The following is a 25,032-nucleotide window of genomic DNA, read 5'->3' on the forward strand; positions in this document are numbered from 1 at the left end:
CAAAGAGCAGGGCCCCCGCCCGGGACTGGCGGGCAGGCAGGCGAGCAAGCAGGCAGGCAAGAGAGGGGGAGAGCGGAGTCCGGGCGGCCGGCAGCCGCGTGCGGACCGGGCTCCAGAGGCGTCGGCCTGCGCCGCTGCGCGCCAGCCGGACGCCCGCGCGCCCGCCCAAGGCCGGCGTCGGGCATCGCTTCTCGGCCTTTTGGCTAAGATCAAGTGTAGTATCTGTTCTTATCAGTTTAATATCTGATACGTCCCCCATCGGGGGACCACATATTAAACGGATTTTTGGAACAGGGAGCTGGATCAGGAGCTTGCTCCGTCCTCTCCACGCATCGGCCCGGTATTGCAGCGCCTCCGGGAACGGTGCACTACCTTCTCTCAGCGGTGAAAAGACAGACGTAGCTAGCAAGCAAGCGAGGTGGACCGGAGCTCCTTCCTCTCCGGTCTCGTCTCTCGTCCATCTGTGTGTCTCTGTGTCTCTCTCTCTCCCCCTCCCCGTTCCCGTGCTCCCTCCGTGCACTTTCCCGCGCCTCGACTCTCTCGGCAAGCAGGCCGGCCCCCTTTTCGGCTCCCGTGCGTTTTCCCTCCAAAAAACTTAGTTTTTTCCTCCTTTTTCCAGGGAGGCAGGCGTGGCTTGTGTGTGTGTGTGTGTGTGTGTGTGTGTGTGTGTGTGTGTGTGTGTGTGTGTGTGTGTGTGTCCCCGTCCTTGCAGGCGGGCCCCTTTCGACAGCCGGCCGTTTTCCCTCCAAAAAACTTAGTATATACACCTTTTCTTTCTTTTTTTCGGCAGGCAGGCAGGTGTGTGTGTGTCCCCGTCCCTCCCGAGAGAGCGCTGCCCCTTGCCTCTGCCCGCAGGTGCCGACGGTCCGCTTTCGCTTGCAGCTCACTCGGCACGGCTGCTGCTGGTGGGAGGGGCCTAAGCTAAGGAGGCCGGCCGGCTGGCGCCCCCCGCGGCTGCGGTCGTTGTCGGGCCGTTGACAGGAGATCAAAGAGCAGGGCCCCCGCCCGGGACTGGCGGGCAGGCAGGCGAGCAAGCAGGCAGGCAAGAGAGGGGGAGAGCGGAGTCCGGGCGGCCGGCAGCCGCGTGCGGACCGGGCTCCAGAGGCGTCGGCCTGCGCCGCTGCGCGCCAGCCGGACGCCCGCGCGCCCGCCCAAGGCCGGCGTCGGGCATCGCTTCTCGGCCTTTTGGCTAAGATCAAGTGTAGTATCTGTTCTTATCAGTTTAATATCTGATACGTCCCCCATCGGGGGACCACATATTAAACGGATTTTTGGAACAGGGAGCTGGATCAGGAGCTTGCTCCGTCCTCTCCACGCATCGGCCCGGTATTGCAGCGCCTCCGGGAACGGTGCACTACCTTCTCTCAGCGGTGAAAAGACAGACGTAGCTAGCAAGCAAGCGAGGTGGACCGGAGCTCCTTCCTCTCCGGTCTCGTCTCTCGTCCATCTGTGTGTCTCTGTGTCTCTCTCTCTCCCCCTCCCCGTTCCCGTGCTCCCTCCGTGCACTTTCCCGCGCCTCGACTCTCTCGGCAAGCAGGCCGGCCCCCTTTTCGGCTCCCGTGCGTTTTCCCTCCAAAAAACTTAGTTTTTTCCTCCTTTTTCCAGGGAGGCAGGCGTGGCTTGTGTGTGTGTGTGTGTGTGTGTGTGTGTGTGTGTGTGTGTGTGTGTGTGTGTGTGTGTGTGTGTCCCCGTCCTTGCAGGCGGGCCCCTTTCGACAGCCGGCCGTTTTCCCTCCAAAAAACTTAGTATATACACCTTTTCTTTCTTTTTTTCGGCAGGCAGGCAGGTGTGTGTGTGTCCCCGTCCCTCCCGAGAGAGCGCTGCCCCTTGCCTCTGCCCGCAGGTGCCGACGGTCCGCTTTCGCTTGCAGCTCACTCGGCACGGCTGCTGCTGGTGGGAGGGGCCTAAGCTAAGGAGGCCGGCCGGCTGGCGCCCCCCGCGGCTGCGGTCGTTGTCGGGCCGTTGACAGGAGATCAAAGAGCAGGGCCCCCGCCCGGGACTGGCGGGCAGGCAGGCGAGCAAGCAGGCAGGCAAGAGAGGGGGAGAGCGGAGTCCGGGCGGCCGGCAGCCGCGTGCGGACCGGGCTCCAGAGGCGTCGGCCTGCGCCGCTGCGCGCCAGCCGGACGCCCGCGCGCCCGCCCAAGGCCGGCGTCGGGCATCGCTTCTCGGCCTTTTGGCTAAGATCAAGTGTAGTATCTGTTCTTATCAGTTTAATATCTGATACGTCCCCCATCGGGGGACCACATATTAAACGGATTTTTGGAACAGGGAGCTGGATCAGGAGCTTGCTCCGTCCTCTCCACGCATCGGCCCGGTATTGCAGCGCCTCCGGGAACGGTGCACTACCTTCTCTCAGCGGTGAAAAGACAGACGTAGCTAGCAAGCAAGCGAGGTGGACCGGAGCTCCTTCCTCTCCGGTCTCGTCTCTCGTCCATCTGTGTGTCTCTGTGTCTCTCTCTCTCCCCCTCCCCGTTCCCGTGCTCCCTCCGTGCACTTTCCCGCGCCTCGACTCTCTCGGCAAGCAGGCCGGCCCCCTTTTCGGCTCCCGTGCGTTTTCCCTCCAAAAAACTTAGTTTTTTCCTCCTTTTTCCAGGGAGGCAGGCGTGGCTTGTGTGTGTGTGTGTGTGTGTGTGTGTGTGTGTGTGTGTGTGTGTGTGTGTGTGTGTGTCCCCGTCCTTGCAGGCGGGCCCCTTTCGACAGCCGGCCGTTTTCCCTCCAAAAAACTTAGTATATACACCTTTTCTTTCTTTTTTTCGGCAGGCAGGCAGGTGTGTGTGTGTCCCCGTCCCTCCCGAGAGAGCGCTGCCCCTTGCCTCTGCCCGCAGGTGCCGACGGTCCGCTTTCGCTTGCAGCTCACTCGGCACGGCTGCTGCTGGTGGGAGGGGCCTAAGCTAAGGAGGCCGGCCGGCTGGCGCCCCCCGCGGCTGCGGTCGTTGTCGGGCCGTTGACAGGAGATCAAAGAGCAGGGCCCCCGCCCGGGACTGGCGGGCAGGCAGGCGAGCAAGCAGGCAGGCAAGAGAGGGGGAGAGCGGAGTCCGGGCGGCCGGCAGCCGCGTGCGGACCGGGCTCCAGAGGCGTCGGCCTGCGCCGCTGCGCGCCAGCCGGACGCCCGCGCGCCCGCCCAAGGCCGGCGTCGGGCATCGCTTCTCGGCCTTTTGGCTAAGATCAAGTGTAGTATCTGTTCTTATCAGTTTAATATCTGATACGTCCCCCATCGGGGGACCACATATTAAACGGATTTTTGGAACAGGGAGCTGGATCAGGAGCTTGCTCCGTCCTCTCCACGCATCGGCCCGGTATTGCAGCGCCTCCGGGAACGGTGCACTACCTTCTCTCAGCGGTGAAAAGACAGACGTAGCTAGCAAGCAAGCGAGGTGGACCGGAGCTCCTTCCTCTCCGGTCTCGTCTCTCGTCCATCTGTGTGTCTCTGTGTCTCTCTCTCTCCCCCTCCCCGTTCCCGTGCTCCCTCCGTGCACTTTCCCGCGCCTCGACTCTCTCGGCAAGCAGGCCGGCCCCCTTTTCGGCTCCCGTGCGTTTTCCCTCCAAAAAACTTAGTTTTTTCCTCCTTTTTCCAGGGAGGCAGGCGTGGCTTGTGTGTGTGTGTGTGTGTGTGTGTGTGTGTGTGTGTGTGTGTGTGTGTGTGTGTGTGTCCCCGTCCTTGCAGGCGGGCCCCTTTCGACAGCCGGCCGTTTTCCCTCCAAAAAACTTAGTATATACACCTTTTCTTTCTTTTTTTCGGCAGGCAGGCAGGTGTGTGTGTGTCCCCGTCCCTCCCGAGAGAGCGCTGCCCCTTGCCTCTGCCCGCAGGTGCCGACGGTCCGCTTTCGCTTGCAGCTCACTCGGCACGGCTGCTGCTGGTGGGAGGGGCCCGGTCGTTGTCGGGCCGTTGACAGGAGATCAAAGAGCAGGGCCCCCGCCCGGGACTGGCGGGCAGGCAGGCGAGCAAGCAGGCAGGCAAGAGAGGGGGAGAGCGGAGTCCGGGCGGCCGGCAGCCGCGTGCGGACCGGGCTCCAGAGGCGTCGGCCTGCGCCGCTGCGCGCCAGCCGGACGCCCGCGCGCCCGCCCAAGGCCGGCGTCGGGCATCGCTTCTCGGCCTTTTGGCTAAGATCAAGTGTAGTATCTGTTCTTATCAGTTTAATATCTGATACGTCCCCCATCGGGGGACCACATATTAAACGGATTTTTGGAACAGGGAGCTGGATCAGGAGCTTGCTCCGTCCTCTCCACGCATCGGCCCGGTATTGCAGCGCCTCCGGGAACGGTGCACTACCTTCTCTCAGCGGTGAAAAGACAGACGTAGCTAGCAAGCAAGCGAGGTGGACCGGAGCTCCTTCCTCTCCGGTCTCGTCTCTCGTCCATCTGTGTGTCTCTGTGTCTCTCTCTCTCCCCCTCCCCGTTCCCGTGCTCCCTCCGTGCACTTTCCCGCGCCTCGACTCTCTCGGCAAGCAGGCCGGCCCCCTTTTCGGCTCCCGTGCGTTTTCCCTCCAAAAAACTTAGTTTTTTCCTCCTTTTTCCAGGGAGGCAGGCGTGGCTTGTGTGTGTGTGTGTGTGTGTGTGTGTGTGTGTGTGTGTGTGTGTGTGTGTGTGTGTGTGTCCCCGTCCTTGCAGGCGGGCCCCTTTCGACAGCCGGCCGTTTTCCCTCCAAAAAACTTAGTATATACACCTTTTCTTTCTTTTTTTCGGCAGGCAGGCAGGTGTGTGTGTGTCCCCGTCCCTCCCGAGAGAGCGCTGCCCCTTGCCTCTGCCCGCAGGTGCCGACGGTCCGCTTTCGCTTGCAGCTCACTCGGCACGGCTGCTGCTGGTGGGAGGGGCCTAAGCTAAGGAGGCCGGCCGGCTGGCGCCCCCCGCGGCTGCGGTCGTTGTCGGGCCGTTGACAGGAGATCAAAGAGCAGGGCCCCCGCCCGGGACTGGCGGGCAGGCAGGCGAGCAAGCAGGCAGGCAAGAGAGGGGGAGAGCGGAGTCCGGGCGGCCGGCAGCCGCGTGCGGACCGGGCTCCAGAGGCGTCGGCCTGCGCCGCTGCGCGCCAGCCGGACGCCCGCGCGCCCGCCCAAGGCCGGCGTCGGGCATCGCTTCTCGGCCTTTTGGCTAAGATCAAGTGTAGTATCTGTTCTTATCAGTTTAATATCTGATACGTCCCCCATCGGGGGACCACATATTAAACGGATTTTTGGAACAGGGAGCTGGATCAGGAGCTTGCTCCGTCCTCTCCACGCATCGGCCCGGTATTGCAGCGCCTCCGGGAACGGTGCACTACCTTCTCTCAGCGGTGAAAAGACAGACGTAGCTAGCAAGCAAGCGAGGTGGACCGGAGCTCCTTCCTCTCCGGTCTCGTCTCTCGTCCATCTGTGTGTCTCTGTGTCTCTCTCTCTCCCCCTCCCCGTTCCCGTGCTCCCTCCGTGCACTTTCCCGCGCCTCGACTCTCTCGGCAAGCAGGCCGGCCCCCTTTTCGGCTCCCGTGCGTTTTCCCTCCAAAAAACTTAGTTTTTTCCTCCTTTTTCCAGGGAGGCAGGCGTGGCTTGTGTGTGTGTGTGTGTGTGTGTGTGTGTGTGTGTGTGTGTGTGTGTGTGTGTGTGTGTCCCCGTCCTTGCAGGCGGGCCCCTTTCGACAGCCGGCCGTTTTCCCTCCAAAAAACTTAGTATATACACCTTTTCTTTCTTTTTTTCGGCAGGCAGGCAGGTGTGTGTGTGTCCCCGTCCCTCCCGAGAGAGCGCTGCCCCTTGCCTCTGCCCGCAGGTGCCGACGGTCCGCTTTCGCTTGCAGCTCACTCGGCACGGCTGCTGCTGGTGGGAGGGGCCTAAGCTAAGGAGGCCGGCCGGCTGGCGCCCCCCGCGGCTGCGGTCGTTGTCGGGCCGTTGACAGGAGATCAAAGAGCAGGGCCCCCGCCCGGGACTGGCGGGCAGGCAGGCGAGCAAGCAGGCAGGCAAGAGAGGGGGAGAGCGGAGTCCGGGCGGCCGGCAGCCGCGTGCGGACCGGGCTCCAGAGGCGTCGGCCTGCGCCGCTGCGCGCCAGCCGGACGCCCGCGCGCCCGCCCAAGGCCGGCGTCGGGCATCGCTTCTCGGCCTTTTGGCTAAGATCAAGTGTAGTATCTGTTCTTATCAGTTTAATATCTGATACGTCCCCCATCGGGGGACCACATATTAAACGGATTTTTGGAACAGGGAGCTGGATCAGGAGCTTGCTCCGTCCTCTCCACGCATCGGCCCGGTATTGCAGCGCCTCCGGGAACGGTGCACTACCTTCTCTCAGCGGTGAAAAGACAGACGTAGCTAGCAAGCAAGCGAGGTGGACCGGAGCTCCTTCCTCTCCGGTCTCGTCTCTCGTCCATCTGTGTGTCTCTGTGTCTCTCTCTCTCCCCCTCCCCGTTCCCGTGCTCCCTCCGTGCACTTTCCCGCGCCTCGACTCTCTCGGCAAGCAGGCCGGCCCCCTTTTCGGCTCCCGTGCGTTTTCCCTCCAAAAAACTTAGTTTTTTCCTCCTTTTTCCAGGGAGGCAGGCGTGGCTTGTGTGTGTGTGTGTGTGTGTGTGTGTGTGTGTGTGTGTGTGTGTGTGTGTGTGTCCCCGTCCTTGCAGGCGGGCCCCTTTCGACAGCCGGCCGTTTTCCCTCCAAAAAACTTAGTATATACACCTTTTCTTTCTTTTTTTCGGCAGGCAGGCAGGTGTGTGTGTGTCCCCGTCCCTCCCGAGAGAGCGCTGCCCCTTGCCTCTGCCCGCAGGTGCCGACGGTCCGCTTTCGCTTGCAGCTCACTCGGCACGGCTGCTGCTGGTGGGAGGGGCCTAAGCTAAGGAGGCCGGCCGGCTGGCGCCCCCCGCGGCTGCGGTCGTTGTCGGGCCGTTGACAGGAGATCAAAGAGCAGGGCCCCCGCCCGGGACTGGCGGGCAGGCAGGCGAGCAAGCAGGCAGGCAAGAGAGGGGGAGAGCGGAGTCCGGGCGGCCGGCAGCCGCGTGCGGACCGGGCTCCAGAGGCGTCGGCCTGCGCCGCTGCGCGCCAGCCGGACGCCCGCGCGCCCGCCCAAGGCCGGCGTCGGGCATCGCTTCTCGGCCTTTTGGCCAAGACCAGGGGAGAGATCGTTGGACTGCTACCAGTGCCTGCAGACGTTTGGATCCAGAGGGAATTTTCGTGTTGCTGGTTCCTGTTTTCCGGAGAGTTGCCTTTTTTTTGCAAGGAGGATACTTTGAAGACCTTTGCGAAGAGCGTCGGAAGGCTGTTTTCCCGCAATGGCCGAGGGCCAGGCCCCCCCCGGGTGGGCCAGCCAGGCTCCTCGGCTGAAATGGACCTTGCGCTTTAAATGGGTGAGAGAGAAAGAAATGATGGGTAGATATGAGTTTGAATGCAAAATTTTGTTTGGAATTTTGAAAGTTTTACCGAGTGAAGTGAAATGTCTGCAAGGAAACAGGCCTTTCGGCTTTTTTGATGCTACCTTTAACAGCGACCAGATTTACAAGAGAGTCTCTGGGATGTGTGAGGAGATGGTGAATGACGAACTGTTACGGGACTTTGACGTTTTGGGTCTGGCTCAGGACGATGTGCGATTTATAATTGTAAACATGCATGACCCCTTCATTGAGGACGACATTATTACTGCTTACCTGTGGATGCATGTGGATGTCCTGGCAGGTCCCCAGATAATTGGTGACAGATTCCGGGTCTGGAATGGGAGGCGCAGATACCAGGTGCGCCTCAGGCGGAATGTTGGGCGCGCGGACGGGTTTTCGCACCCCCCGTCGGCCTTCTTCCTGGGTCAAAGCAAAGGCTACATTTATTATCAGAACCAGCCGTCCTACTGCAGAAAGTGTTGTTCCTTCGGCCACATGGACAAAGACTGCACTGCCACCTCCTGTTCGAGGTGTGGAGCACGGGACCACACTAAAGGGAGATGTTTCCAGAAAACTTGCTCTCTGTGTGGGGATACAAACCATCTGTACAGAGAATGCGTATGGAGAGACCCGGAGATGGCCAGGGAACAAGAGAGAGGCTTCCCAGATGCCGCACCGGTGGAATCTGACTCGGAGCAAGAAGGAGATGAGGAAGACGAAAGAAGAGAGGAAGGCAAAGGAACTGAGAAGACAGAGGGGAACAGGAATGAAAACGTCGAAACAGGTGACGGCAAAGAGATCGAGGGTGAAGAGAGAGCAGAGGTGGATGTGAGTGAAGCATCAGACACCGGTTTGGACAGCAGCGGTAGCTTACCTGCTGGTCAGGTGGCTAGAGCCGTGGACCTGTTCGAGCACCTGCCGCAAGATGACCTGGCGATGGACCTGGGTGACTTCGACCTGGAGGGGAATGTGGCAGTCCAGAAAAGGCCAAGGGAGGATTCCGAAGAAGAGCTGCCTGCGGGGGAGGAGAAGAAGGCCAAGGAGGACGTTCACGCAGAGGAGGGTGTAGAGGAAGGCATGGTGATGGAGTCCTCCCCTGAGCGGGAGGAGGCTGCAGTGTCGCATTGGGGTCAGAAGGGGCACCTGTCAAGAGAAAGAGTACCGGAGTCGCCTTACCTGCGCTGCGTTTCGGTGGCTCCGAGCGTGGTGCAGTCCACTTCTGAGGAGGAAGGCTCAACCCCTTATAGGACAAGTGACACAAGTTCTTCGGAGACGGACAGCTCTGCAGAACCAGATGTGGATCCTGGGGGGAGAGATGATGGGAGGTCGAGATGACCTTCAAAATCCTAACTGTAAATGTTAGGGGATTGAAAAATAGGTCGAAAAGGATTGCTGTGTTTAAAATTTTGCGTGAAAATAAGTTTGATATATGTTTTTTACAGGAAGTGCATTTGGGTGGTGATACAGATGTGAAGCGGTTCTCTAAAGATTGGGAATCGGGGAAGTCCTTTTGGTGTGTGGGGGGAGTACACTCTTCTGGGGTTGGTATATTATTTGGGAATAACCGCATTGATGTTACAGAAACTTACTTTGTGCGGCCAGGGAGAATTCTTGTGGTGGATGGGGTATACTTAAACACAAAAATGAGATTTATAGTCGTTTATGCACCGGCGGATAGGACATCAAGGGGGGGTTTCTTTGCAGACTTAGTCCCCTGGTGTGTGACTAATAGAAAACTAGTGATTGCCGGTGATTTTAATGAAGATCTAATTAAAAGAACAGCAGGATCCCTAGAAATTAACAAATTGTTGAGGGATTTTGACCTTTTTGATAGTTTTAGTTTTAAAGGGCCCGCAGCAGTAGGGTTGATTCCCCCAGTTACTTGGAGGAATGCAGCAGGGGCCGCCAAAAGATTGGATTACGTGTTCTTGTCTCGAGGGTTGGCGATTGCTAAAGCCTCGGTCATACCCTTTTATTTTTCCGATCACGAACTGCTGGTGGTGGAGGTGGAAGGTGTGGGGGTTAAGTTTGGTCCAGGTTACTGGAAATTAAACACAGCCGTGCTGAGTGAGGACGGTTACAAGGAGCTAATTAGAGACAAATGGTCCTTTTGGCTAGGACAGAAACAAGAGTGGCCGTCATTAATTCAATGGTGGGAGTATGTTAAGTGGCAGGTGAAGCAAATCTCAATTCGGTATTGTAAGCGCCGAAACCAAAGAAAGAACTTTGAAGTGAGAAGGCTTCAAAAAGAGTTGGAAAACATGTATGAGGAGACAAACAAAGGTGCAGATTTTAATTTCTCGAAAGCCCAGGAGCTGAAGGCGCGACTTAGAGAAATTTACCTTAGACAACCCAGAGAGCTTTTAATTAGAGCTGGCATCGGCTTTCTGGATGGACAAGAAGAGGTCTCAGGTCTGCTTTTTAAATCAGTTAAAGCCAAGCGGGTTAAAAGAGCATTCGGGAGTTTGTTTACTGCAGAGGGGGAGGTGGTAAGTACTCCGCATGGAATGTTGGATGAAGCCGTAAAGTACTTTACTACTTACTTTAATAAGAGGGAGGGGGAGTCAGTAAAGGGGGTTGGTGGTTTGGAGCACATTGAGAAGAAGGTCAGTGCGGAGGAAAATAGGGCTTTAGCGACACGCATTGAGCTAGCCGAAGCTGAGGGGGCGACTCGGAGAATGAAAACTGGGAAAGTTCCGGGGGTTGATGGCATCCCGGTAGAATTTTACCTGACTTTCTGGGATTTGATAGGCTCATCGCTGCTTGAAGTCTTTCAAGCAATTCTAGATGGTGGAGATTTGGGAGACACAATGGCACAGGGAGTTTTGTCTCTGTTATTTAAGAAAGGGGATCCTAAGAGGCTAGAAAATTGGAGGCCTATCCAATTATTGTGTGTCGAATACAAAATTTTGGCAAAAATATTGTGTGATAGGTTAAAGAAAGTCCTGCCATCAGTAATACAGCCGGATCAGACCTGTGGCGTGGCGGGTAGGTCCCTACACTGGAACCTTGGCCTGCTCAGAGATACTATTGCTTGGGCAGAAGACAGACATCAGTGTCTGTTGATAGCCAGTCTTGACCAAGAAAAGGCATTCGATAGGGTGGATCATCAATGCTTATGGGATGTGTTAGATCGTTATGGAGTCAGCAGCAGTTTCATCTCTTGGCTGAAGGCCCTGTATGGAGGTGCTTCCACCAGAGTCAACATAAATGGCTTTATGAGTGAACCCTTTGATGTAAGCAAGGGTGTCAGACAAGGCTGTCCTTTGTCCCCAATCTTATATGTGGTCTACGTAGAGCCACTACTGGAGATGATAAGACGAGATAGAAGGGTTGAGGGTATAGTGATCCCGGGAAGCGGAGGCCTCCAAACTAAAGTGTTGGCCTACGCGGATGATGTTGTCCTAACTTTGAGCTCAGACAGAAGCCTTTTAGTCGCACTGGAGCTGATAGAAGTCTTTAACCAATGCACAGGTGCAAGACTGAACAGAAATAAGAGCAGTGTGCAGTATTTCGGCCCATGGAGTAACAGGGATGAGGTGGTAGGAGGTCTGTCTCTAGAAATGAATTCCTTGAAGATACTAGGGGTGTGTTTTGATAGGGAAGGGGCTGGAAGAAGGAATTGGGAGACTCGGTTATCCCAGGTGAGTAGCAAACTCGGCCTATGGAAAAAAAGATCACTGTCCTATTCAGGGAAGGTTTTGGTTCTCAAAGGTGACATCTTACCAAGTCTCGTGCACATTGCAAAGGTCTTTCCTATGCCTGCTTGTTTCAGACGCTCCTTAACTAAGATGGTTTTTGATTTTGTATGGGGGGGTGGTTATGAGTATGTGAAGCGTCTAGATATGTACAGGGACATCAGTGAGGGAGGCAGAGAAGTCCCAGATTTACCCATTAAACTAGACGCCATATTTGTGGCCGATCTGTGTAAAGCGGTAGATGACAAGATCTTATACAAACATCAGTTCTTTGTTCGGCTCTGGTTCGCCTGGGTCGTCAGGCCTTCAGAAGTGTGGAGGAATGACGTTCCCAAGGCTGAAATCCTACCATGGTTCTACGAACATGCGGCCGTATGGTTAAGGAAGTACGCAAAAGATGCGGACAGGCCAGTGATTATCTCCCACAGGCTCTTATATAAGACAGCTAAGAGCAGTGAAAAGGGATCCAATGTTGTGGTTCCCACTGATGTATGGAAAAGGGTGCAACCTAAGAGCCTGGATAACAGGCTCAAAGATTTAAATTGGATGTGTGTGTGGGGACGTCTGCCAGTAAGGGAGGTGATGCACAGACATAAGCTGGCTCGTTCAGCGACTTGCCCAAGACCGCAATGTGCAGAGGTGGAGTCAATCACTCATGTGTTCTGGGGTTGCAGGATTGCAAAAGCAGTGTGGGGGCAGATGTCGGACCTTTTTAATAAATTGGAACCGGGGTTTGTTCTATCTGGAGATAAAATCCTGAGACGGTGGAGCAGGTCTTCAAGATCTGTGAGACGTGACCTTGTAATCTGGTTTTTAATCAGTATAGTAAAATTTGTGTTATGGGGATCGAGAAACAATCTGGTCAAACATGGTCATGTGGAAGGGGCTGGGGCAATATGTGGGAGGGTTCGTTTTGAGCTGCATAAGATGTTGTCAGTAGAGGTGCGTAGGTGGGGTTTTCACGCAGCAAAAGAAAAATGGAAACCGCTGTTGGACTAATGGAATAAGTTTTGCCGTTGGTGGATTGTGATTTATGTTCTGTGATTTTGTCTTGTATTGTTATAATAAATGTAAAAAAAAAAAAAAAAATCTGTTCTTATCAGTTTAATATCTGATACGTCCCCCATCGGGGGACCACATATTAAACGGATTTTTGGAACAGGGAGCTGGATCAGGAGCTTGCTCCGTCCTCTCCACGCATCGGCCCGGTATTGCAGCGCCTCCGGGAACGGTGCACTACCTTCTCTCAGCGGTGAAAAGACAGACGTAGCTAGCAAGCAAGCGAGGTGGACCGGAGCTCCTTCCTCTCCGGTCTCGTCTCTCGTCCATCTGTGTGTCTCTGTGTCTCTCTCTCTCCCCCTCCCCGTTCCCGTGCTCCCTCCGTGCACTTTCCCGCGCCTCGACTCTCTCGGCAAGCAGGCCGGCCCCCTTTTCGGCTCCCGTGCGTTTTCCCTCCAAAAAACTTAGTTTTTTCCTCCTTTTTCCAGGGAGGCAGGCGTGGCTTGTGTGTGTGTGTGTGTGTGTGTGTGTGTGTGTGTGTGTGTGTGTGTGTGTCCCCGTCCTTGCAGGCGGGCCCCTTTCGACAGCCGGCCGTTTTCCCTCCAAAAAACTTAGTATATACACCTTTTCTTTCTTTTTTTCGGCAGGCAGGCAGGTGTGTGTGTGTCCCCGTCCCTCCCGAGAGAGCGCTGCCCCTTGCCTCTGCCCGCAGGTGCCGACGGTCCGCTTTCGCTTGCAGCTCACTCGGCACGGCTGCTGCTGGTGGGAGGGGCCTAAGCTAAGGAGGCCGGCCGGCTGGCGCCCCCCGCGGCTGCGGTCGTTGTCGGGCCGTTGACAGGAGATCAAAGAGCAGGGCCCCCGCCCGGGACTGGCGGGCAGGCAGGCGAGCAAGCAGGCAGGCAAGAGAGGGGGAGAGCGGAGTCCGGGCGGCCGGCAGCCGCGTGCGGACCGGGCTCCAGAGGCGTCGGCCTGCGCCGCTGCGCGCCAGCCGGACGCCTGCGCCGCTGCGCGCCAGCCGGACGCCCGCGCGCCCGCCCAAGGCCGGCGTCGGGCATCGCTTCTCGGCCTTTTGGCTAAGATCAAGTGTAGTATCTGTTCTTATCAGTTTAATATCTGATACGTCCCCCATCGGGGGACCACATATTAAACGGATTTTTGGAACAGGGAGCTGGATCAGGAGCTTGCTCCGTCCTCTCCACGCATCGGCCCGGTATTGCAGCGCCTCCGGGAACGGTGCACTACCTTCTCTCAGCGGTGAAAAGACAGACGTAGCTAGCAAGCAAGCGAGGTGGACCGGAGCTCCTTCCTCTCCGGTCTCGTCTCTCGTCCATCTGTGTGTCTCTGTGTCTCTCTCTCTCCCCCTCCCCGTTCCCGTGCTCCCTCCGTGCACTTTCCCGCGCCTCGACTCTCTCGGCAAGCAGGCCGGCCCCCTTTTCGGCTCCCGTGCGTTTTCCCTCCAAAAAACTTAGTTTTTTCCTCCTTTTTCCAGGGAGGCAGGCGTGGCTTGTGTGTGTGTGTGTGTGTGTGTGTGTGTGTGTGTGTGTGTGTGTGTGTGTGTGTCCCCGTCCTTGCAGGCGGGCCCCTTTCGACAGCCGGCCGTTTTCCCTCCAAAAAACTTAGTATATACACCTTTTCTTTCTTTTTTTCGGCAGGCAGGCAGGTGTGTGTGTGTCCCCGTCCCTCCCGAGAGAGCGCTGCCCCTTGCCTCTGCCCGCAGGTGCCGACGGTCCGCTTTCGCTTGCAGCTCACTCGGCACGGCTGCTGCTGGTGGGAGGGGCCTAAGCTAAGGAGGCCGGCCGGCTGGCGCCCCCCGCGGCTGCGGTCGTTGTCGGGCCGTTGACAGGAGATCAAAGAGCAGGGCCCCCGCCCGGGACTGGCGGGCAGGCAGGCGAGCAAGCAGGCAGGCAAGAGAGGGGGAGAGCGGAGTCCGGGCGGCCGGCAGCCGCGTGCGGACCGGGCTCCAGAGGCGTCGGCCTGCGCCGCTGCGCGCCAGCCGGACGCCCGCGCGCCCGCCCAAGGCCGGCGTCGGGCATCGCTTCTCGGCCTTTTGGCTAAGATCAAGTGTAGTATCTGTTCTTATCAGTTTAATATCTGATACGTCCCCCATCGGGGGACCACATATTAAACGGATTTTTGGAACAGGGAGCTGGATCAGGAGCTTGCTCCGTCCTCTCCACGCATCGGCCCGGTATTGCAGCGCCTCCGGGAACGGTGCACTACCTTCTCTCAGCGGTGAAAAGACAGACGTAGCTAGCAAGCAAGCGAGGTGGACCGGAGCTCCTTCCTCTCCGGTCTCGTCTCTCGTCCATCTGTGTGTCTCTGTGTCTCTCTCTCTCCCCCTCCCCGTTCCCGTGCTCCCTCCGTGCACTTTCCCGCGCCTCGACTCTCTCGGCAAGCAGGCCGGCCCCCTTTTCGGCTCCCGTGCGTTTTCCCTCCAAAAAACTTAGTTTTTTCCTCCTTTTTCCAGGGAGGCAGGCGTGGCTTGTGTGTGTGTGTGTGTGTGTGTGTGTGTGTGTGTGTGTGTGTGTGTGTGTGTGTGTCCCCGTCCTTGCAGGCGGGCCCCTTTCGACAGCCGGCCGTTTTCCCTCCAAAAAACTTAGTATATACACCTTTTCTTTCTTTTTTTCGGCAGGCAGGCAGGTGTGTGTGTGTCCCCGTCCCTCCCGAGAGAGCGCTGCCCCTTGCCTCTGCCCGCAGGTGCCGACGGTCCGCTTTCGCTTGCAGCTCACTCGGCACGGCTGCTGCTGGTGGGAGGGGCCTAAGCTAAGGAGGCCGGCCGGCTGGCGCCCCCCGCGGCTGCGGTCGTTGTCGGGCCGTTGACAGGAGATCAAAGAGCAGGGCCCCCGCCCGGGACTGGCGGGCAGGCAGGCGAGCAAGCAGGCAGGCAAGAGAGGGGGAGAGCGGAGTCCGGGCGGCCGGCAGCCGCGTGCGGACCGGGCTCCAGAGGCGTCGGCCTGCGCCGCTGCGCGCCAGCCGGACGCCCGCGCGCCCGCCCAAGGCCGGCGTCGGGCATCGCTTCTCGGCCTTTTGGCTAAGATCAAGTGTAGTATCTGTTCTTATCAGTTTAATATCTGATACGTCCCCCATCGGGGGACCACATATTAAACGGATTTTTGGAACAGGGAGCTGGATCAGGAGCTTGCTCCGTCCTCTCCACGCATCGGCCCGGTATTGCAGCGCCTCCGGGAACGGTGCACTACCTTCTCTCAGCGGTGAAAAGACAGACGTAGCTAGCAAGCAAGCGAGGTGGACCGGAGCTCCTTCCTCTCCGGTCTCGTCTCTCGTCCATCTGTGTGTCTCTGTGTCTCTCTCTCTCCCCCTCCCCGTTCCCGTGCTCCCTCCGTGCACTTTCCCGCGCCTCGACTCTCTCGGCAAGCAGGCCGGCCCCCTTTTCGGCTCCCGTGCGTTTTCCCTCCAAAAAACTTAGTTTTTTCCTCCTTTTTCCAGGGAGGCAGGCGTGGCTTGTGTGTGTGTGTGTGTGTGTGTGTGTGTGTGTGTGTGTGTGTGTGTGTGTGTGTCCCCGTCCTTGCAGGCGGGCCCCTTTCGACAGCCGGCCGTTTTCCCTCCAAAAAACTTAGTATATACACCTTTTCTTTCTTTTTTTCGGCAGGCAGGCAGGTGTGTGTGTGTCCCCGTCCCTCCCGAGAGAGCGCTGCCCCTTGCCTCTGCCCGCAGGTGCCGACGGTCCGCTTTCGCTTGCAGCTCACTCGGCACGGCTGCTGCTGGTGGGAGGGGCCTAAGCTAAGGAGGCCGGCCGGCTGGCGCCCCCCGCGGCTGCGGTCGTTGTCGGGCCGTTGACAGGAGATCAAAGAGCAGGGCCCCCGCCCGGGACTGGCGGGCAGGCAGGCGAGCAAGCAGGCAGGCAAGAGAGGGGGAGAGCGGAGTCCGGGCGGCCGGCAGCCGCGTGCGGACCGGGCTCCAGAGGCGTCGGCCTGCGCCGCTGCGCGCCAGCCGGACGCCCGCGCGCCCGCCCAAGGCCGGCGTCGGGCATCGCTTCTCGGCCTTTTGGCTAAGATCAAGTGTAGTATCTGTTCTTATCAGTTTAATATCTGATACGTCCCCCATCGGGGGACCACATATTAAACGGATTTTTGGAACAGGGAGCTGGATCAGGAGCTTGCTCCGTCCTCTCCACGCATCGGCCCGGTATTGCAGCGCCTCCGGGAACGGTGCACTACCTTCTCTCAGCGGTGAAAAGACAGACGTAGCTAGCAAGCAAGCGAGGTGGACCGGAGCTCCTTCCTCTCCGGTCTCGTCTCTCGTCCATCTGTGTGTCTCTGTGTCTCTCTCTCTCCCCCTCCCCGTTCCCGTGCTCCCTCCGTGCACTTTCCCGCGCCTCGACTCTCTCGGCAAGCAGGCCGGCCCCCTTTTCGGCTCCCGTGCGTTTTCCCTCCAAAAAACTTAGTTTTTTCCTCCTTTTTCCAGGGAGGCAGGCGTGGCTTGTGTGTGTGTGTGTGTGTGTGTGTGTGTGTGTGTGTGTGTGTGTGTGTGTCCCCGTCCTTGCAGGCGGGCCCCTTTCGACAGCCGGCCGTTTTCCCTCCAAAAAACTTAGTATATACACCTTTTCTTTCTTTTTTTCGGCAGGCAGGCAGGTGTGTGTGTGTCCCCGTCCCTCCCGAGAGAGCGCTGCCCCTTGCCTCTGCCCGCAGGTGCCGACGGTCCGCTTTCGCTTGCAGCTCACTCGGCACGGCTGCTGCTGGTGGGAGGGGCCTAAGCTAAGGAGGCCGGCCGGCTGGCGCCCCCCGCGGCTGCGGTCGTTGTCGGGCCGTTGACAGGAGATCAAAGAGCAGGGCCCCCGCCCGGGACTGGCGGGCAGGCAGGCGAGCAAGCAGGCAGGCAAGAGAGGGGGAGAGCGGAGTCCGGGCGGCCGGCAGCCGCGTGCGGACCGGGCTCCAGAGGCGTCGGCCTGCGCCGCTGCGCGCCAGCCGGACGCCCGCGCGCCCGCCCAAGGCCGGCGTCGGGCATCGCTTCTCGGCCTTTTGGCTAAGATCAAGTGTAGTATCTGTTCTTATCAGTTTAATATCTGATACGTCCCCCATCGGGGGACCACATATTAAACGGATTTTTGGAACAGGGAGCTGGATCAGGAGCTTGCTCCGTCCTCTCCACGCATCGGCCCGGTATTGCAGCGCCTCCGGGAACGGTGCACTACCTTCTCTCAGCGGTGAAAAGACAGACGTAGCTAGCAAGCAAGCGAGGTGGACCGGAGCTCCTTCCTCTCCGGTCTCGTCTCTCGTCCATCTGTGTGTCTCTGTGTCTCTCTCTCTCCCCCTCCCCGTTCCCGTGCTCCCTCCGTGCACTTTCCCGCGCCTCGACTCTCTCGGCAAGCAGGCCGGCCCCCTTTTCGGCTCCCGTGCGTTTTCCCTCCAAAAAACTTAGTTTTTTCCTCCTTTTTCCAGGGAGGCAGGCGTGGCTTGTGTGTGTGTGTGTGTGTGTGTGTGTGTGTGTGTGTGTGTGTGTGTGTGTGTGTGTGTCCCCGTCCTTGCAGGCGGGCCCCTTTCGACAGCCGGCCGTTTTCCCTCCAAAAAACTTAGTATATACACCTTTTCTTTCTTTTTTTCGGCAGGCAGGCAGGTGTGTGTGTGTCCCCGTCCCTCCCGAGAGAGCGCTGCCCCTTGCCTCTGCCCGCAGGTGCCGACGGTCCGCTTTCGCTTGCAGCTCACTCGGCACGGCTGCTGCTGGTGGGAGGGGCCTAAGCTAAGGAGGCCGGCCGGCTGGCGCCCCCCGCGGCTGCGGTCGTTGTCGGGCCGTTGACAGGAGATCAAAGAGCAGGGCCCCCGCCCGGGACTGGCGGGCAGGCAGGCGAGCAAGCAGGCAGGCAAGAGAGGGGGAGAGCGGAGTCCGGGCGGCCGGCAGCCGCGTGCGGACCGGGCTCCAGAGGCGTCGGCCTGCGCCGCTGCGCGCCAGCCGGACGCCCGCGCGCCCGCCCAAGGCCGGCGTCGGGCATCGCTTCTCGGCCTTTTGGCTAAGATCAAGTGTAGTATCTGTTCTTATCAGTTTAATATCTGATACGTCCCCCATCGGGGGACCACATATTAAACGGATTTTTGGAACAGGGAGCTGGATCAGGAGCTTGCTCCGTCCTCTCCACGCATCGGCCCGGTATTGCAGCGCCTCCGGGAACGGTGCACTACCTTCTCTCAGCGGTGAAAAGACAGACGTAGCTAGCAAGCAAGCGAGGTGGACCGGAGCTCCTTCCTCTCCGGTCTCGTCTCTCGTCCATCTGTGTGTCTCTGTGTCTCTCTCTCTCCCCCTCCCCGTTCCCGTGCTCCCTCCGTGCACTTTCCCGCGCCTCGACTCTCTCGGCAAGCAGGCCGGCCCCCTTTTCGGCTCCCGTGCGTTTTCCCTCCAAAAAACTTAGTTTTTTCCTCCTTTTTCCAGGGAGGCAGGCGTGGCTTGTGTGTGTGTGTGTGTGTGTGTGTGTGTGTGTGTGTGTGTGTGTGTGTGTGTCCCCGTCCTTGCAGGCGGGCCCCTTTCGACAGCCGGCCGTTTTCCCTCCAAAAAACTTAGTATATACACCTTTTCTTTCTTTTTTTCGGCAGGCAGGCAGGTGTGTGTGTGTCCCCGTCCCTCCCGAGAGAGCGCTGCCCCTTGCCTCTGCCCGCAGGTGCCGACGGTCCGCTTTCGCTTGCAGCTCACTCGGCACGGCTGCTGCTGGTGGGAGGGGCCTAAGCTAAGGAGGCCGGCCGGCTGGCGCCCCCCGCGGCTGCGGTCGTTGTCGGGCCGTTGACAGGAGATCAAAGAGCAGGGCCCCCGCCCGGGACTGGCGGGCAGGCAGGCGAGCAAGCAGGCAGGCAAGAGAGGGGGAGAGCGGAGTCCGGGCGGCCGGCAGCCGCGTGCGGACCGGGCTCCAGAGGCGTCGGCCTGCGCCGCTGCGCGCCAGCCGGACGCCCGCGCGCCCGCCCAAGGCCGGCGTCGGGCATCGCTTCTCGGCCTTTTGGCTAAGATCAAGTGTAGTATCTGTTCTTATCAGTTTAATATCTGATACGTCCCCCATCGGGGGACCACATATTAAACGGATTTTTGGAACAGGGAGCTGGATCAGGAGCTTGCTCCGTCCTCTCCACGCATCGGCCCGGTATTGCAGCGCCTCCGGGAACGGTGCACTACCTTCTCTCAGCGGTGAAAAGACAGACGTAGCTAGCAAGCAAGCGAGGTGGACCGGAGCTCCTTCCTCTCCGGTCTCGTCTCTCGTCCATCTGTGTGTCTCTGTGTCTCTCTCTCTCCCCCTCCCCGTTCCCGTGCTCCCTCCGTGCACTTTCCCGCGCCTCGACTCTCTCGGCAAGCAGGCCGGCCCCCTTTTCGGCTCCCGTGCGTTTTCCCTCCAAAAAACTTAGTTTTTTCCTCCTTTTTCCAGGGAGGCAGGCGTGGCTTGTGTGTGTGTGTGTGTGTGTGTGTGTGTGTGTGTGTGTGTGTGTGTGTGTGTCCCCGTCCTTGCAGGCGGGCCCCTTTCGACAGCCGGCCGTTTTCCCTCCAAAAAACTTAGTATATACACCTTTTCTTTCTTTTTTTCGGCAGGCAGGCAGGTGTGTGTGTGTCCCCGTCCCTCCCGAGAGAGCGCTGCCCCTTGCCTCTGCCCGCAGGTGCCGACGGTCCGCTTTCGCTTGCAGCTCACTCGGCACGGCTGCTGCTGGTGGGAGGGGCCTAAGCTAAGGAGGCCGGCCGGCTGGCGCCCCCCGCGGCTGCGGTCGTTGTCGGGCCGTTGACAGGAGATCAAAGAGCAGGGCCCCCGCCCGGGACTGGCGGGCAGGCAGGCGAGCAAGCAGGCAGGCAAGAGAGGGGGAGAGCGGAGTCCGGGCGGCCGGCAGCCGCGTGCGGACCGGGCTCCAGAGGCGTCGGCCTGCGCCGCTGCGCGCCAGCCGGACGCCCGCGCGCCCGCCCAAGGCCGGCGTCGGGCATCGCTTCTCGGCCTTTTGGCCAAGATCCAAAAAGTACGTGGCAGGCCCGCGGCTTGAGGACTTGGCTGGGGGACGAGAAGGGCGACGGCGGAGAAGAGGAAGAGGAGAGAAGGCGCGGCGGAACCTTTTTTGAAGTCCGGGATACAGACGAGCCAGGAGGAGGGTCGGAGTCTTTTTTCTTTTGGAAGGATCGGGCGTCTCCAAGGACTGGTGAAGGCGATCGTCACCTTGCAGCGCGGCCTGGGTTCTCCTCAGCTCAGGGGTTACCCTGTGCTGGGGAGCCAGGCGATTTCCCGGGGCTTTTGTGACTTTCTTTTGCCGGCGACATGGAGGCTAGGAACTGGAGGGGTCAGCCTGCAGCAGGGCCTGGACTGAAGAACACCATCCAGTTCCGGTGGTTGGGTGATGTTGGCCTGATGCCGGGGAGAGAGGACTTCTCCCGGCATGTGTTGATGCGAGTTTTGAGCGTGGATTTGAAGGATGTGTTTTGCGTGCAGAGTTATGTCTCTCTGCGATTTTTCAATGTGACCTTTGAATCTGCAACGATGTACTGGAATGTGTTTCGGGCGGCCAGAGAAAAAAAGGATGCTGGACAATTGGAGAACTTTGAAGTGGTGGGACTTTGGGCACAAGAGGACAGAGTGGTGACGGTGCACATGCACAACCCTTTTGTGTTGGAAACGGACATTTATGCTTTTCTGAGTCGGTATGTGGAAATCTTGAACGATGGGTGGATGTTGAGGGATGGGGTGCGGGTATGGACGGGTCGGTGGCAGTATAGAGTCCGGTTTCAGCCGGACAATTCGTCGAAGGATGGTTTCAGGCATCCACCGGCTAATTTTTTCTTGGGTTCCAATCAGGGTTATTTGTTTTATGCAGGGCAACCGAAACTGTGTAGAAGATGTGGGGGGGAGGGTCACTTGGTGGCAAATTGCACTAAGATGATTTGTCGGAGGTGTGGGAAGGAGGGACACGAGGTGAGGGATTGCGAGGAGAGGCCGAGGTGCTCCTTGTGTAATGAGGCGGGACATTTGTTTAAAGATTGTTTTGAACGGCAGCCGGAGAGGGTAATAGCTCTTCGCACCGGACTAGCAGGGTTCCAGGAAGACGAAGGGACGAGCGAGGAGGAGGAGGAGGGAGTGCAGGAAGGTGGGGATATGGAATTGGGTGGTACAGAGGAGGAAGTTAGGAAGGTAGGGGGCGCAGGGAGGGGCAAGAAAAAGAAAAAGGGTAGGGGGAGGGCGAGGGAAGAGGGGGACGGGTTTAGAAGGGGTGGGGAAGGGGTTACAGTGGGGGAGGATAGAGATAAGGGAGCTGGGTTACCGGTGGAGGGGGGAGAGAGGAGTGAGGTTGAGAGAGAAGTAGCTGAAGATAAGGGGGATGGGGCGGGGGGTAGTGGTTTGGTGAGCGATAGGGTAGAGGGCACTGGGGAATCTGGGGACAGGGGAGATTTGGGAGAGGTGGGGGGGGGGGTGGGTTCTGGGGATCTGCAGGATATGGAGATGAGTGATGGTGACAGTACGGCAGAAGAGGGAAGCGGGGGAGATGACTTTGAAACAGTGGTGGGGAAAAAGAAAAAAAGGAAGCGGAAACAGAAGGACAAGCCTGGAGGGGAGTCGCTCTCGCCTCCCAGGTCAATAACGAAAGTTATAGGAAGGGAGGAAGCGGGTGAGGGTGGAGGTGTTGCTATGGAGGCCCCAGCTGTAGGGGGCGAGAGTTGGGGTAATACAGAAGATAGGTTGGGGGAGTGGGGCGGAAGCCAGATAGGTCATATCTGGTCTGCTAGCTCTCCGAGTAGCGTAGGCAGTTATGAGGGTCCAACACACGACACGGCTAATATAGAGGAATTTTTGAGTAGTGCGGATTTTAGTTAATAATGCAACAATGGGTTTTTTTGCCTTTACTGCAAATGTGAGAGGGTTGCAGGATAAGGTGAAAAGGACGGCGTTTTTTATATCTTTGAAGTCCGTGGTTTTTTCGGTTGCATTCTTACAGGAGGTTCATTTAAAGGATAGGAGAGATATAGGGTTTTTTTCTGAGGAATGGAAGGAGGGGGAAGCCAGATGGAGTGTGGGTGGGGTTCGTTCGTCGGGAGTGGGGATGGTGTTTAATGGGAGGGGGTGGGCGGTGGGCGATGCAATGTCTGTGTGGCCAGGCCGAGTGCTGTGTGTGGATGCGGAGTGGATGGGCGTGTGCTTGCGGTTAATCAATGTTTATGCCCCAGTGAACCTTAAGGAGAGGAAGGAATGTTTTGAAGCCATAACGCCACTGCTTTATACAAACCGTGTGGTGTTGTTGGGGGGAGATTTTAATGTGTGTTTGGATAAGGGGCGTGAGGTGGATTTTACAGGACAGTTTTGGGGGAGGGTAGTGAGGGAGTTTGGCCTGAAAGACGCGTATAGGTGTCTTTTCCCTAACCAGCAGGGATGTACGTGGAGGAACTCGCGGGGTGTCAGGAGCCGATTAGATTACTGGTTTGTGCCCCAGGGGGTGCGGGTGGTGGGCATGGTCTTGCGCCCATCGTGGTTTTCTGATCACGATGGGGTGCTGTGTGAGTTGGAGCTCGGCACGTTGAGCTTCGGAAGAGATGTGTGGAGGATGGATGTGACAGTTTTGCAGGATGAGAATTTCAGGAGGCAGTTTCGGGCATGGTTCAGGGAATGGGTTGGGTTGCAAGGTTGTTTTCCATCTTTGGTTGATTGGTGGGAATGTGTTAAAGGAAAGATCAGGGTGTTTGTTGGGGATTTTTGTAGAAGTGTTAGGAGGAAGGATATGAAAGAGGTGGAGAAAGCTGTGAAGAGGATCGAGATGTTGTATACTAGGGAGAATGCAGGGCAAGCCATGGATCACGGTTTATTGAGGGCCTTAAAAGCCCGTTTGAGAACCCTTTTTGAAGACAAAGCTCGGCGATTTTTGGTACGTAGGTGCCAGAATTATATTGACCAGCATGAGACGTGTTCTGCCTTCTTCTTTCAGCAGGTGAGGGTGAGACAGAGGGGGACAGTGATTAAAGCATTGCGCACTAGGGACGGTGATGTGGTGCATACGAACACAGAGATGGTGGAGTGTGCAACAGAATTTTATTCCAAGCTGTTTGAGGAGAAAGTGGTTGATGAAGGACTGGGGAATTATTTCTTGAGTTTTCTGAGAAACCGGTTGTCTAGCAGTGTGAAGGAGACCTTGGAGAAGCCCCTCACTTTAGAGGAATTGGAAAGTGCTCTAAAGTCTCTCAAGGATGGGAAGGTCCCAGGGGTGGATGGGCTCCCTAGGGAGTTCTATGCCGCCTTTTGGGATCTGCTGGGACCAGAGCTCCTTGCTGTCCTGAATGAGATCTACAGGGATGGCAAGTTGAGTAGGACTATGAGGGATGGTTCGATAGTGCTTTTGTTTAAAAAGGGGGATATGACGGACTTAAAGAACTGGAGACCAATCACCTTGTTGTCCACGGATTACAAGCTGGTTGCTAAGGTCCTCGTGAGCCGTTTGAGGACTGTGATGCCGGATTTGGTACATTCGGACCAAACCTGCGGAGTCCCGGGGCGATCGATTTTTTGGAACCTAGTTCTGGTCAGAGATGTGATCGCATGGGTGGAAGCTCAGAGGATCCCTTTGTTGCTGGTGAACGTGGATCAGGAGAAGGCTTTTGATAGAGTTCATCACGGGTTTTTATTTAGGATTTTGGCACATTTAGGGTTTGGGGATTTTTTTTTGCGTTGGTTAAGGATTTTGTACACAGAGGTAGGTAGCAGGGTGGTGGTTAATGGGCATAGGGGGGAGTGGTTTTTGCAGTCTTCTGGGGTGAGGCAAGGGTGCCCTCTGTCCCCCTTGTTGTATGTGCTGTTTGTAGAGGCTTTGGCATGTTGCTTGAGGGCAGACCCGGCGGTGCATGGGTTGTGGCTACCAGGGAGCGGAGGTGAGGTACTTAAAATCCTGCAGTACGCAGACGACGCCACACTGTTTTTGACATCTGAGAGTGGTGTGAGGCAAGCGCTGCACAGGTTCGGGCAGTTCGCAGCTGCCTCTGGGTCCAAGCTTAATGTGCAGAAGTCGGTGGCAATGGGGTGTGGCGGGTGGAGTACAGTGTGGTCGGTGCCGGGCGGGCTACAAGAATCTGAGAATGGGGTAAAGATTTTAGGGGTAGTTTTTCAAAAGAAAGGGAACGAGTTGCTTAATTGGAACTTGGTGTTTGCACGAGTGAGGGTGAAGTTTGGGTTGTGGAAGTCACGGCGGTTGTCCTTCTTGGGGAAGGTGATTGTTTTGAAAGCCGACGTTTTGCCAGCTTTAATGTATCTGGCTTATGTATATCCACTGCCAAAGACCTTTAGGAGACTGTTGACACGGATGGTCTTTGAGTTCATGTGGGGAGGGAAATATGAATACGTCAGGAGGGACATCATGTATATGGAGGTCAGTGAAGGTGGGAGGGGGGTCCCCAACTTCTCCCTCAAACTAGACTGTGTGTTTTTTTCAGGGTTGTGTAGGGTTCTTGGTGGAGGTGCTGGGGGGCGGTGCAAGAGTTTTGTGTGTCTGTGGTTTGAAGAGTGTATGAGGACAGTGTATGGGTGGTCGAATGCGAGGCCGCATGCAGCGTCAGCTCCCGCTCATTATAGGAGAGCGAGAGAGTTGAGGAAAGAAACGTTTCATTTTGGGGACAAGGATGTCTGCCAGGACCATAGGAAACTGTATACATTGGTGATGGAGACTCGGAAGGTTACTCCGGTAGTATTGGGTATACGGACGGAGGTGTGGACCCGTGTTCAGCCTAAGGGGTTAGATCACGGCTTGATGGATCTGAACTGGAGGATCGTCCATGACAGATTGCCAGTGCGGCAGGTGCTTTATAGGCATAAGCTGTCTAAAACTAGAACTTGTCCAAGGGAGGGGTGTTCTGCAGAGGAAACAGTGCGGCACACTTTTTGGGAATGTGTTTTTGTTCGGGGACTATGGGGGGAATGTCAAGATGTACTGTTACAACTGTGTCCTTTTTTTGTTTTGTCATTTGATGTTATAAGATGGGGGTTCGTGTGCACTAATGTTTCATTGACAACAAGATTTCTGGGCTGGCTGCTTGTAAGCCTAGTTAAACAGGTGGTTTGGGACTCCCGTGAAGACACAGTCAAGAGGA

At 57.5% G+C, this 25,032-nt stretch overlaps 15 non-coding genes across 15 annotated transcripts; all 15 read left to right on the forward strand.

Annotated features, from left to right (window-relative positions):
• The first annotated feature begins 183 nt into the window (after positions 1–183).
• LOC148805894 (U2 spliceosomal RNA) lies at positions 184–374 on the forward strand. The gene has a single exon (XR_016089861.1). It is a non-coding gene; the product is annotated as a U2 spliceosomal RNA (small nuclear RNA).
• A 795-nt stretch (positions 375–1,169) lies between these two features.
• Positions 1,170–1,360, forward strand: LOC148805895 (U2 spliceosomal RNA). Its single transcript, XR_016089862.1, has one exon. It is a non-coding gene; the product is annotated as a U2 spliceosomal RNA (small nuclear RNA).
• Positions 1,361–2,157: 797 nt separating this feature from the next.
• On the forward strand, positions 2,158–2,348 carry LOC148805896 (U2 spliceosomal RNA). The gene has a single exon (XR_016089863.1). It is a non-coding gene; the product is annotated as a U2 spliceosomal RNA (small nuclear RNA).
• A 791-nt stretch (positions 2,349–3,139) lies between these two features.
• On the forward strand, positions 3,140–3,330 carry LOC148805897 (U2 spliceosomal RNA). Its single transcript, XR_016089864.1, has one exon. It is a non-coding gene; the product is annotated as a U2 spliceosomal RNA (small nuclear RNA).
• Positions 3,331–4,081: 751 nt separating this feature from the next.
• Positions 4,082–4,272, forward strand: LOC148805898 (U2 spliceosomal RNA). Its single transcript, XR_016089865.1, has one exon. It is a non-coding gene; the product is annotated as a U2 spliceosomal RNA (small nuclear RNA).
• A 793-nt stretch (positions 4,273–5,065) lies between these two features.
• LOC148805899 (U2 spliceosomal RNA) lies at positions 5,066–5,256 on the forward strand. The gene has a single exon (XR_016089866.1). It is a non-coding gene; the product is annotated as a U2 spliceosomal RNA (small nuclear RNA).
• Positions 5,257–6,047: 791 nt separating this feature from the next.
• On the forward strand, positions 6,048–6,238 carry LOC148805900 (U2 spliceosomal RNA). Its single transcript, XR_016089867.1, has one exon. It is a non-coding gene; the product is annotated as a U2 spliceosomal RNA (small nuclear RNA).
• Positions 6,239–12,065: 5,827 nt separating this feature from the next.
• LOC148805901 (U2 spliceosomal RNA) lies at positions 12,066–12,252 on the forward strand. Its single transcript, XR_016089925.1, has one exon. It is a non-coding gene; the product is annotated as a U2 spliceosomal RNA (small nuclear RNA).
• An 810-nt stretch (positions 12,253–13,062) lies between these two features.
• Positions 13,063–13,253, forward strand: LOC148805902 (U2 spliceosomal RNA). The gene has a single exon (XR_016089869.1). It is a non-coding gene; the product is annotated as a U2 spliceosomal RNA (small nuclear RNA).
• A 787-nt stretch (positions 13,254–14,040) lies between these two features.
• On the forward strand, positions 14,041–14,231 carry LOC148805903 (U2 spliceosomal RNA). Its single transcript, XR_016089870.1, has one exon. It is a non-coding gene; the product is annotated as a U2 spliceosomal RNA (small nuclear RNA).
• A 789-nt stretch (positions 14,232–15,020) lies between these two features.
• LOC148805904 (U2 spliceosomal RNA) lies at positions 15,021–15,211 on the forward strand. Its single transcript, XR_016089871.1, has one exon. It is a non-coding gene; the product is annotated as a U2 spliceosomal RNA (small nuclear RNA).
• A 787-nt stretch (positions 15,212–15,998) lies between these two features.
• LOC148805905 (U2 spliceosomal RNA) lies at positions 15,999–16,189 on the forward strand. The gene has a single exon (XR_016089872.1). It is a non-coding gene; the product is annotated as a U2 spliceosomal RNA (small nuclear RNA).
• Positions 16,190–16,972: 783 nt separating this feature from the next.
• Positions 16,973–17,163, forward strand: LOC148805906 (U2 spliceosomal RNA). Its single transcript, XR_016089873.1, has one exon. It is a non-coding gene; the product is annotated as a U2 spliceosomal RNA (small nuclear RNA).
• Positions 17,164–17,954: 791 nt separating this feature from the next.
• LOC148805907 (U2 spliceosomal RNA) lies at positions 17,955–18,145 on the forward strand. The gene has a single exon (XR_016089874.1). It is a non-coding gene; the product is annotated as a U2 spliceosomal RNA (small nuclear RNA).
• A 785-nt stretch (positions 18,146–18,930) lies between these two features.
• LOC148805908 (U2 spliceosomal RNA) lies at positions 18,931–19,121 on the forward strand. Its single transcript, XR_016089875.1, has one exon. It is a non-coding gene; the product is annotated as a U2 spliceosomal RNA (small nuclear RNA).
• The last annotated feature ends 5,911 nt before the right edge of the window (positions 19,122–25,032 follow it).

Source organism: Atractosteus spatula, unplaced genomic scaffold (genome assembly GCF_055471065.1).
Source record: "Atractosteus spatula isolate fAtrSpa1 unplaced genomic scaffold, fAtrSpa1.hap1 Scaffold_65, whole genome shotgun sequence".
Taxonomy (NCBI): domain Eukaryota; kingdom Metazoa; phylum Chordata; class Actinopteri; order Semionotiformes; family Lepisosteidae; genus Atractosteus; species Atractosteus spatula.